This window comes from Aythya marila (genome assembly GCF_965140915.1).
Source record: "Aythya marila genome assembly, chromosome: 8".
In the NCBI taxonomy this organism is placed as follows: Eukaryota; Metazoa; Chordata; class Aves; order Anseriformes; family Anatidae; genus Aythya; species Aythya marila.
The window spans coordinates 7,145,522-7,158,326 of record NC_139049.1 but is presented as its reverse complement, the minus strand read 5'-3'; positions in this window follow the sequence as shown (position 1 = coordinate 7,158,326).

Here is a 12,805-nt window from a genome sequence, read left to right as displayed (position 1 = left end):
TTAAAGTTCCTTGTCACATAATTAAATACTGCTTAACAAAAGGCTTTGCAATCTTCCAGTTATATATGTGCATCAAAGCACAGATGTTAAATAAAGCTGGACTTTTTCAGTTCAATGATTGAATTAAAGCATTTGAAAGGAACAGAGGGAAAATGGTTTCAGGACAAACCAAACCAGATGGGTGAAGGTGGGGGTTAGCTTTCCCATCAATTTCTTTTGGGTGAACGCAAATTTCTGGTCTGAAATGAGTGTTTTAACTTAAAAATTATTTTATAATGGTTTGACCTATATTAAAATATAGCTTTTTATTTTTAGATGAAAAATGTTCAATATTTTTTGCTTGAAAATGCTAAAACTGAGCTTCCATTATTTCTCCCGTCTGTTTTGGTTCAAGTTGATCATGCAATTTGACTGGAAATCACTAAAGGCTTGCTCTTCTGAGTAAACATTTGATGGTGAATTCATTATTTTATTTGGGGGTGGACAGGGAAGTTTTGTTGCTACACTGAATGCTTTGGTTTGCCTATTGTATGTTTGAATTCTGTTATGTTCATCAAGACTGATCTTGAACAGGGATTTCTAAGTTTCAGTTGCACTGAATGTCAGGTCTGCCCATGTCAAATTATACAAAAAATGAACCTGTCATACATCTTTATTTTAATTTCCCTGATGCTTCATTGGTGGAAATGAGTTTTGTCTCAACATTCTTTTAAAAAAAAAAAACTTATTGAGATACCAAATTACTGTCTCTTCCCTACATTGTGTACAGCAATACTAGATTTGGAAACATTCATTTTTTATCTCAAATGGAATTTTTGATGAGGAGATGTTAAATCTTTCAGATCAGCAGAAATACCCACTGCAATTCTAATTCTGGAGTCTCTGTTGGTAAGATGATAAAGGCAATGTTCACACACGCTAGTTGATGGAGCTATTTTGATCCCAGTCACACAAGTCAGTGATGACATGTGAATAAGTATTATTCACTTTACCTAGAGGCTGATGTGCATGGACATTTGGGAAGGTTAGTGCTGTGGTTACTGTACTGAATTTTGTAAGGCACTCTGCAAATAGGGATGTAAAAGAGCTGCGCAGATTGTTTCAAATAGCGGTGAATAATGTGGTTTTGGCTGAACACATTTTTGCCTTTCTAGATGAAAGCAGAACATAAGTTTGCTGGAAGCCAGAAGTTTTTTTTTATGAACTCTAGCAGTCTGGGGGGGAAAAAAAAAGTTGGCTCGAAGAAAAGAAAAATGAGATGAAAAAAATTAACTCCTGGAAACCAGTTTTTGCCTCTTGCAAGAATATCATAAATGCCTTCATTGTTCATCTGTTCCCATGTTCTCACTAAGTTTTCAAGTGGAAGACAACAGCACTCTGACTTCTGATGTCATAGGACAGGTAACTGAAACAGTACTTCAAGAGGCTCAAATTTATCTAAGTACTGCTGCAGCTTGCTAGTGGGGTTTCACAGGGTATGTTTTCTGCATGAGACCAGTCCTCTTATGTATATAGAAACATGACCAAGTTGCTCTAAGTCTAATCTGTGAACATAATTACTGTGGTTACAGTCCAAAAATGCAGTTATTAAAACAAATGCAATGAGGAAATATTGATTAGCCAAATCAGGAAACAAAAATTTGGGTTATTTGTGTTGATGTGGCAGTGTAGAAAACTGCACTGTGAGACTGAATCAACAGCTGTGCATGGGCATAGCTGTCCGAGCATGTTGGCAGGAATGGGATGTTGATCTTCAAAAAATCCACCCAGAAACAAAACATTTCAATAAATAAAAAGAGCAATGAAATGTGTAAGGATTTTATCCTGGAGCTGGCTACAAAAGGACTAGTATTTATTTGCCAGGACTCACAATGCATTTCTGAGACGCTGTTTTCCTTCAAAACAACTGAACCCTTCAATTTGCAAAAGACCCACAAAGAGGAAAAAAAGTGGTTATACAAGCAAGCTTTAATTATGTTTTTGACCCTTCTAACTCTCAGCTCCCATTGCAATATTGGAAACAGAAAAGCTTATTTTGACAGTGAAGCAGCAAAGATTCTTTTTTGTTACATTAGCACGATATCTCATTCAGGGAGCTGAGAGGGTAGGGCAGACCTGTTTAGCTGTGAGTAAGGGTATAAGGCCACTGACAGACGTCAGCTGCTGATTAAGTATAAATTTACCTTGATAGTGATATAAAAAAGTTGGAAAAGGTGGATATCTGGTTTTGGAAAGTAATCCATGCGGAGGAAGGCCCAGCTGGATGTCAGTATTGCCCTTTTTAGCTAACAAAGGGGTTAATGATTGCTAAAGGACTGTTATCAAATGTGGAAGTGAACAAGAAGAGGAGTGCAACAGCTGCATGCCATTTATTGCATCTCTGGTCACAGTCCTATTTCTGATACATTTATTGACTTGATTTCTCCATTGCTGCAAAATGTTTCACCTCTGTTTGCTGCAATATATTTTGCTCTATACTGGGATAGCACTAACACTTCTGTATTCTCTCTTCTGGATTCTTTCAATATTTCATTTTACAGAGCCTTCCTACATGCTTCTTCACAGGAATTTGTGTACCAAGTGCTCTTCTTTCTGAGCTGTCAATCTTCCTTCAGCCTCATCATGTCCCCTCCTTCTGCCATTGCTACCTGATCTAATCACCAGTATCCCTACTTTGTCATGTCTGTGCTGTCTCCATGCAAGGCTACCTAAGACCCAGCAATGTCTTCCTCCAAATTTGCACCATATTAAATGTCACTTATTCCATTTACTGTTGGCCTGTGCTGAGAAAGTGGGTCATATATTTTTGTCTACATGTTTTTTCTTCAGTTCTGGTATATTTCAGCTCAACTAATTTGTCTCCTTTCCTGCCAAGTATCCTGTGCTTACAATGTCAATCATCTGTAAAACACCCAGGGTTCTCTCCCAAACGTTTTCCAGCAAAAAATGCCTGAAAGCTGTTCTTCTAAGGAAAGATGTAAAAGTTGCGAAGTTGAGGAGGACAGATAATGGCTAGGAAGTTAAATAAGTAAATCTTACCTTTCTTTAGGAACTGGGGATGGGATGTACTAAGAGGAGTCATGGAATTATAGGTCTACTGGCTGAAGCTAAATTTCTTGAATTATTATTGGAATAAAGGGTCCAACTTCTTAAGCTCTTGAAATATGAGAAGTGAGAGTCAATGTGGATTTCTAAGGAGCAAACTGTCAAATTAATTTTCTTTACAGTGACATAACAGGACTTGTGGAAAGCAGAGAAGCAATAACTTATCTCCATATTAGAAAGGTTCAGGGTAGTAGCCAATTATTCATTGTCCAAATTAAAAGCTATTGAATGGCAGCATGCAAAGGTACTGTCCTGTGTCTGGTGTTCTTTAACAACTTCAGTAAGAACCTGCTGTTGGTCTCCTCACTAGCATATTCACTGGATTTATTCATAACAATTATGTTGGGAAAGGGGTAAGGGAGACCTGCAAGTACGTTGGGGAAATTGAGGAAAGGGTCTGAAAATATTTCTGTTGTAGCCAGCACTAATAAGGCATCATCTAAATTACTTCATAAAGTCTAAGATGTGGCACTTCCAGAAATGTGGCTCCTTTGGATGGAGGTCCTAAAAAGGTTACTAAAAATGATGAGAACTGCACTGAAGAATCAGAAAAGAATGTGCTTTGGCATAACCCAAGAGAATTGAGGAGAATGTCTTAAGATATAATTGTCCCCCAAATAGGAAGGGGAAAACTTGTCCTTTATGCCTGAGTGGATGGAAAGATATAATGGACTTAATCATAGCATGAGCAATTTAGTTTAGGCAGTGGGGTATGCTGCCATAGATGCCAGTACTGTAGGCTTTTAGGAAGAACTTGGACAAGTGTCTGTCAGGCATGATTTGTATAGCTGCATCTGCCTTGGGGTTGGTAGATGGACTTTATGCACTCTCTGAAATTCCCGTGTGGTTTCAAAATTCTATATGCTGTTAAAAATGTAGGGTGAAATAGAGATATTTTAGCTGAAAACAGTTCTGTACATGGTATATGTGCAGAATAAAGGGGAAAACTGTCATTAGCCTTTTTGCTGATACTGTATTGGCCCACACCTCAGGAACAACATTAAACCCTTGTGGGCTAGGAGTATATTCTGACATGTTGCAGATGACATGTAGCTGAGAGTAACCTCTCAAGGGGGCAAACCCCCTTGATGTTTGTGGGCAGCTGAATCCATGTTGTAGGCATGAATGTATATTGATCTTCTATTGTAGCTGCTGCGTAGATCTGAAAAGACAATTCAACTGCACAGTTACCTCTCTCCCTCCCACTTAATATATGCTTCTATTCTATAACATATCTGGATTAATCCAAATCTGAAGTTTGAACAAGTCTAGAGTGGAAGCACAAACTGTTACCTCTTTTTCCCTTGTACTTCAGGGGCTGATGCTAAAGCTTTTTGAATTTTTGAATGCACATTTAAAGTTCTGTTGTCTTGGGCCACTCCCATGCAATTAAGCTTCATGGATTTGGTAATGCTGATTTATGAATATTATAACTTTCATTTTTTACCTTACTGTCAAGTGAATACAACTCAAAATTATTTTCTTCATCTGGGTCCATGAAGATCTACTAAGTTTAATTATCCCAAATTTGTATTATCTTAATGGTACTCATCCAAACTTAACGCAAAATCCTAAAGAATGATGAGGTGATGTAATGGTGTTAGAGATAGCATGAGAATTGATACTAGTGCTTGTCCCAATAGGAGTACCTTTCACATCTGTTATTTATGATGTAAAATGCCACTGGGGACAGATCCAGTAACTATGTACATAGTAATGCCTTTAATTAGACTAACTGAATAAATATTGCACGCAGGCTTGAGGGATCTCATAAAAGTTTTACCCCTGTTGAAGAGGAAATTGGTGCAACTGGAGAACGATAACTCCAATAGGAACTGTACACTGGGAAGATCAATATCTCCAAACTTCTTGTGCATTGATTCTTGTGGCACTTATGGATAAACTTACAATTCCTCTCTGACCTTTCAGAAAAATCTTCCTGTGAACTTAGCTTAGGTATAAAACTTACTTGTCAGTCAAATGACAAATGTCAGATGACCTTCTGCTATCACTGTGCATATACCAAGGCTTTTTTGTTTGCTTTTTAAATCTCATTTCTTTTGTAAGCACTACAGAGACTAGGTTATTGGAGCAGAAAATATCTTTACCTGAGACTATTCTGCCTCTCTTCTGGACTGCACTGCCTGCGGTATAAAGCTAAAGCTTGGGGGTATGAAGGCTTTGAAGTTAAAGCATAACAGCCTCTTTGTTTTCTCTGTTTTCCTTGCCATAAAGAGCGCATAACTGGAGTGACAGAGTTCAGTGAATAGATGCTTTACATGACTGCCTATTGCAACACCTGCTGGCAGCTGAGTGTGACACTGCTGCAAACCTCTACTCGTGGTGCAGGAATGGACACAGAAACCCCTTGTTCAACCTCATGCTTTATAATAGTCAGAAATATACATGTGGTGGGTTGCGTTTTCCTCATTCTTGAAGCCAGTTTTTCCATGTATTTCAGCCAAAGCAATACCTGCAGATGTTAAGACTGATTTTTCCATCTCAGTACTTTAGAAGGAGGTATGGCAATACTACAGTCATTTTTTTTTAATCTTGTGAGGCTGGTTTCAGTGTCCTTACAGTGGTCTGTAGGCTATTAGGTGGACAGTATATTAATAATATACAGTATTTGATTGTGCCTTGTAGCTTGTGTCTAGCTCAAGGTAGGGTGGAGGGGTGGGGAATGCCAACAGCTCGGGTTCCGGAAGGAAAGATAAAATAGAATTTTAACATTAGACCTCTTCTGTGTGGTTGTTGCAAATTAAGGGCTTGCTCTTCACTGTTGATTTCAGGCAAGGTGGTAGAGAAATTAAACTAACAAAAACCTTGAGCATTGAAGGTGGGCAGAAGAAAGTACACCTAAAATGGTGGAACCCCAGTAACCACTTGTATGCCATCCCAGACTAAGGCTTTATTAAGCTGTATTAAGTTTTTCTTATTATTGTTTGTATGTCTTAATCCATCAGAATCACTCTTAAACAGGTTAAAAGAAGTTTTTGTCCCTTGAACAGTTTTAAGAAGAATTGCTTATGTAAAAAGCATATTACCCATCAAATTTTTCTTAATGTCAATTTTCAAATGGTAGGCTTGAAGAGGAGGATAAAAAGCAGACCTACTATGTCTTATGTAGTAAATACATTTGAGCTGTAATCTGAAAAAAATGCATTTTTTAAATATTCCAATTGTAACCCTTATTTTAACACTTAATATACTAGATTATCCGCAATAATTTTAATATACTTTATACCCATGTCTTCTTTTTGCTTTTGAAAGCTTGATCTGAAGCAGCACTAATGGCTATTTACATGACGTGTAGGCCAAACTCTTAATAAAACTAAAAGCTGAACACTATTACAGTATTTTGTTCTCTATTATTAATTGTGAGAGTTTTACTGGTAAGAACTTTATATTAAAATAATGAGAAAAATAAATCTATATAAATAAAGCTTGTGTATAGGAAAAGTGAAGAAAAGTAGGTCAGTGCTTTAGTCTGTTTTTTTTTTTTTTTTTTGCTACATCTTAAAGATTTTCCTCTGCAGTGATTTGTTTGCACTTATTTTTAATATCATAATCCTTAAATTTATAATCCTCAATGATAGTTAATGATTGCTAACACGTGTAATTTTGCTCATCCAGTGTCAGTAGCACCAATGATATACTTGGTCATGTGTTTGTAAATGGCTGTCTGTTTCAGAATCTGGTTATTTAAAGTGAATCTAATTTAATTATCAAACAGCAAATACACTGTCTGCAGAAGTCACTGACCTAGAATATTGCCTCTAAGCTTTTGAGCATGGCTGATAGTGCAGTGATGTAAAATGACATGAAAGCTGAAGACATAATTGCTCATTGTGAATCTTTTTTCAGTAGCTAACATTATTCTGAAGATGGAAAGTGACAGTTATGTATTTTTGGCAATGTTTCCCTGTAGGAAAGGAACATGCAACCTACTTATTTTTGCTACTGCTAGGGCTGACTCAAAATTATATTCATAAGTTTATTTACTGACATTATGGACTGAGTTTTCAGTGATCTCTACTCAAATACTAATTTAGGGCTCTTGTAGTCTAGGTATGTAGTCATGCAAAATGAGATGTTAGAGGCTTATCCACAAAATATCACAGGAGTTATTCCTAGGAGCAGACACTGTGTTTTGGGAGCATCCAAAACACAAGAAGTGAAGCATCCAAAATTCAGATGCTGCTTTTGACTATGTGGCCGCACAAAACTCAAAAATGCCATCTGGTGACAGCTTTACCTTCTCGCTGTCTGATGGAATCAGTGTAGTGCGTGTGTTCCTGTTGCTTGTAAATTTACACTTGTAGCTGATGGAAATGATACATCTGTGAAAACTTGGAAAGCAGCTAGTGAGCAACCTTACTTTAAAAAGAGATGACAAAATGCAGCATCCAACAATCTTAAAGTGAATGTGGAGCCTGTCTGTGCTTTTAAGCACACATTGCAGTGTTCTGTGCCTGTAAGCATACAGGCTCTGAGTTCACTTTTACACTGGCTGTTGCAGCTTCTGACAATGATTCAAAACAAAACAAAACAAAAACTATATGAGCTGCCAGTGGCCTAGCAACCTCCCGGTCTCCTTTATGTGTGATGCAGAGATACCAGCTTCGTTGCTCAGTGTGTTCAGAGGGCCTGCTGGGAGGATAGTGGCCCCAGTGCCCATGCTCATTTAATTTTAATGACTACAAAAATCCTTAAAATATGGTCTATTGTTTGCAGAAACTTCAATGAATTAGCTTTGTTTCAGTTCAGCAAAGGCTGATGTATCCTCATGGCAAGTAATTTTATCGTGGGTATCCTGGGCTAATGTGATAACACGTTCATAGAAAATAAGGTAGGAAGATTCTCTTTCAGGAAAATGTAGCTCAGATGCTTTGTCTAAGTAGAGCACTAGTGCTAGGCATTAATACTTGTCAAAACCAGCAAAGGTATGCATCTAGGTTCTAGCCAAAAATATGTGTGCAGGTATGAGTGCTGCAGACTTAGATTATTCCTGACTAGTTAGCAACAGATGTAGTAGCACCCACAAATTCTCAGAATGAGATTTAAAGAAGTCAGGTTCCCACACAGTTAAGTCTCTCTCAGGAGGAAGAAAACTTACTGATTTCCATCTTCTAAAGCATGGAGTGTCTTAAGTGCCCATCTGCATCCACAACCACATTGAAGGGAGAATGGGTGGTGGAGGGTCTCAGCAGAGAGCAGGAAGGTTTTCAGCATTAATTTTTAAGTTGGCTTGTAACAGTCAGTTTGTGGTATTCACTTGAACAGACCTGTGGTTTGGTTATCTTACACTCGACGCACATTATCTGATTCCAGAAGACACCTCCAGTCAGCAGTTAGAAGTCTTTGTACTTATACCTGCAGTGTCTGAAATTTTGCTGAAAATCATCTCTTGTAAAGGCTGATACAGATCTGAAGTCAGCACATAGTTCTAGGCTAGACAAGGGTGTCAGCAAGCATGCTGAAAAGAAGCTCCTTCATATTGTGAGAGAAGGTATTTTAAAGACTCAGGTGGTGGTGTTTTGTTTTTGGCTTCCCCCATTTGTGCAGTGAGAGGCTTTTTACTGTTTTACTAGCTCTGTTTTTTACTGTTTTACTATCTCTGTGCAAGAAATATTGGAAACTGAAGTAAAGAGCACAATGTGAAAGGAGAGAAGAAACAAGTGCCATTGCTTCAAGCATGTACACTGGTGGTGTGGGAGCCATCGTCAGACACAAACATGCTGTGAGCTCCTTCCACCCACGTACCTCAAGCTTCACGAAGCGAAGGAGACTGTCATGTGGTGGCAAAGGCCAGATTATCATAATGTGGGTGTGAAGTTTCTGCCCCAAAATACTCTCCTGCTTTGAAGCTCTGTATCTGTACCTGCAAGGCAGTTATCTGCACAAATGGAGGAGTTAGGTGTCCGAGTGCTGTGTGTCCAGGGCCACCCACAGTGTTTTTTCTGTGGGCAGAAATGCTCTCTGTAGGTGGGAACATGTGTTTTTAAAGTACATGTGCTTTTGTTTCTCTTGTTCTCCTCCCCCAAGAGTGACATCTACCTCTGACTGCATTTTTTAAGTGTAGGATGTACAGGACCCATTCTACTTTTATATTTCTCTTGCATGTTGATTTGCCAACCCTCAGCTTGTATAAATTGGCATAGTTCCACTGAAATCAATGTGTGCTGACTAAAACCAGCAGAGAATCTAAATTCATTAGTTAACTGACCATGCTTCATGCAAATGTCTGGACTGATGTCCCCCAGTTGTTCTGGGGCTGTACACGGATCTTAGGCCATGGCAGCTTCTGTCTTTAAAGTACTGTCTCTTTCTTGTTTTCCTCCACAATTGTATCCTGAATATATATGGGACTTTTTTTGTATAATTTTGGTATTCCTTTAGCAGTTTGTGGCTTCCCTAGTCTGCAGGGCAGTGGCTGCAGTGACTATGTCAGTATGTTAACCAGGGGCATATTGATAGAGGACAATGAACTGCATGACATTTAAATGTAAATCTATCATCGTGAACTCTAGGCTTGTTATGGCACAGTATTTTGAGGCAAACTGTAATTAGTACAGGATGTACTTTATGATAATTAGGAATGTTTTACACCTCAGATGGTGATGTTGACTTTAGAGGGCAACCACCTGGACTAAGCTCTCACTAGCTAAAAATTAATATTTTTGTGTTTTTTTTTTTTTTTTGTTTCAAAGTGTCTATGATAAGATATTTTAACTGCTTAATTACTGAAGAGTAGCTCCATGCAATCAAATCGCTTAATAGCATGATTATTGGTATAGCTTGCCATCCATGACAAATTATACTATAGTTTAGGTAAATAGTTTATGTATAATGTAGTTCATCCTGAATGCAAGGTGAAATTTCTCCACCTTAATGGCCAAGGGAATGTTATTTTCCAGCTCTCTTGCCTCTTTGTCTGACTTATTCTGAACACTGGTACCCTAGAACTGTGGTACCTGGTCCATTTTGGATTTGTCTTTTATCTAGACCTAGTGTGGCATTTCTAATAGAGAATAACAAAAAAACATGCACAATTTACTTGCACCTTCAGGTTTCATGAAAACCTTTTTTTACAAACTTGATAGTTTAAATTAAAAAAAAAAAAAATCAAAAACTTTAGGGCTAACTTGCATGCAGCTGTAACTCACGAAACAAAATCAGGGAAGGCCAGAATATGTAGTGTCCCTGCATATTCTGGCTGCAGAGTTGGGGGACTTAGTTCTGGTTTACTGACACATATGGACAAAGTTTTTTTTTGTTGTTGTTTTAATTCATAGCTTTTGTGGATGCTCCTACATTTGGAGTCTTGCCTACATTAATGGGTATCAGTTCAGATCTAGACCTAGGAGGAGAAGACTTTGTAGTTCCAATGACACTATGAAGGCAGTGATGTAATCAGTGAATGTAGAAATTGCACAATTCTTTCAGTCTCTTTTATAATAAACATATGTTTAGAAGTTCTGTAATTTTAATACTGGCCCCGATTCCTCCTCAGATCAATTTTTCTTAAATTAAAAAATAGACCTTAGATACGTTTATGCCAGGCACACTTGCATATTCAGTTTGTGATTATTTTTCCTTTCAAAGTGAAGGATCTAACATGGTGATGTAAAATACTGAGCTTGTAAATAGATTTTTCAATGCAGACTACAGAAGGATGTTTATGAGAAAATGGTCTTGCTCCTCATCTTTCTTGGAGGGGCAGTTAAACAGAACACTGTAATATGAAAACAGAAGAGGATACAATAATGCAAAATAGTTGCACTAAATTACATTTAATAGATTTCTTATTGAGTAGTTAACTTTTTTAATCGAATTTTAGACTTTCCCTTTATTTAAATTGAGCCAGTATCCCCAACATCTCCCAGTTGTGACAAATAGCAAATGTTTCAACAATTCTGATGTCTATGTATCTTGGAAACATAGTTCATTTGTAAGTGAGGGGGAATGTCTTTAAGCTCATTGAAAAAAATGTTGGTTTTGTAGTCATTCTTTCCATTGTCCCTTTTGAAGTCTGTACGAGACTTTTAATTATTATTTTTTTTTTTTTAAAAAAAAAAAGGTGTGTGGACTAGATGATCCTTGTGGGTTCATTCCGTGTATGCTGCCATGGTTTCTACTTTTTCAAAAGCTAGAGTTTGAATTAGAGTTAGAAATTTCTAAGTTCAAAAAATGGCAAGTGTTGCATTTCAGGGGGATGAAATAATCTACTTCAAATTAGGAAAACTTGTGGACAGTAATATCTATGGAATAATGTTAGATAAATTTAAATGTGTTAAGTGCATAGTGCCATTACAAATGCTATTTTTGGCTGGAAACGATCAGTAGTTCCTTGTAAAATAAGGAGACGTCAGACTGTTTCAGTTGGCCTTGGCTGGGCTGTTTGGAACGCAGTCTGCATATCTGGGACTTGCACTTAAGTAGGATGCACAGGAAGACTTGAAACAAAAATGAGAAAAAAAAAAAAAGAAAACTAGAGACAAAATTATACAATGCTAAGTAGAAGCAAGGGCAAGATATAAATATTAATCTGGAGTGATGTAGTGGACTACAACTCTAGAAGGAAACAAAAATAAATATCAAATGAAAAGAAAAAGGGGATGGTCAGCAAGATGGAAAATATGGTGTTCACATTAGGGAAAAGTCAATTACAAGATTACATTTTTTTCTTCCCTAGAACAGGACATGACTGGAAGGCAAGATCATCTAGATATGACTTCCAACCCAGCTACAGACTTATATTTATCTCCTTAGCTTACTGTATGTCACTTGGCTATTTTTAAAGGAAGAAATTAGTGTGATGATGTTTGGCTGTGCCAAAGCCTAACATTTCCATCCTGCTATGGTCCTGAGTCACAGCTGATTTCTGTTGTAGGGATTCAGTTGTTTTAAAGGTAAGACTACCTGTTTTTGTGTACTCACTGAACAGAAGTTGTAGACTTGATGCTAAAATTGTTGGGATAGATGTTTTCAGTCATCCTATGCCAGAAGTCAGGAAAAATGCATGGACATTTGGAGATAACTAAAACCTCAGTGACTGCAAACCTAATAGCAGCCCTTTGGTACCACCTTTTTTGTCTTCAAGCACTGGGAAACAGTGACTGATCTCTTATGTACAGAAACTATGCTCCTTTACCTCCTCTTCCACTGCTGCCGTGAAGCTAGTGCTCCTATTATGTCAAGGCCCATTGCATTCGCTGTAACTTTGATATGCTTGACCTAAAAATATTGCTGTGAGTGAATTATTTACAATGACACCGAGGAGCAATTTTCTAGAAGGTCTCTGTGGCCCGTGGGCACTGCAATGGGTACATATGTCTTCTATTTCCAAAAAAAAAAAAAATCTGAAAATGACCATGAAACCTCTCCACAGTATTTCACAGCTGCTGTTACTGCCGAGATCACTCTTGCTTTACGGTGTAAGGAAAGCCTACACAAACCGATGTCTGTTGTTGGGTGTGGAGTAATGACATTGCTTTGCCAATAAGCTTTCTGTAAATTACTGTTCTGCAGACATTACCTTTTAGTTATCAAGCTGTATGAAGTATATATCTGTTCGCTAAGGAGACTTTTTAGTCTTGATAAGAAAATGTGACAAATAACTGAAAAAAGTTATACTTTAAAGAGTGGGGAAAAGACTGTTGCTGTTGAGTCTATTCTTCAGAAACTGGTAAAAGCT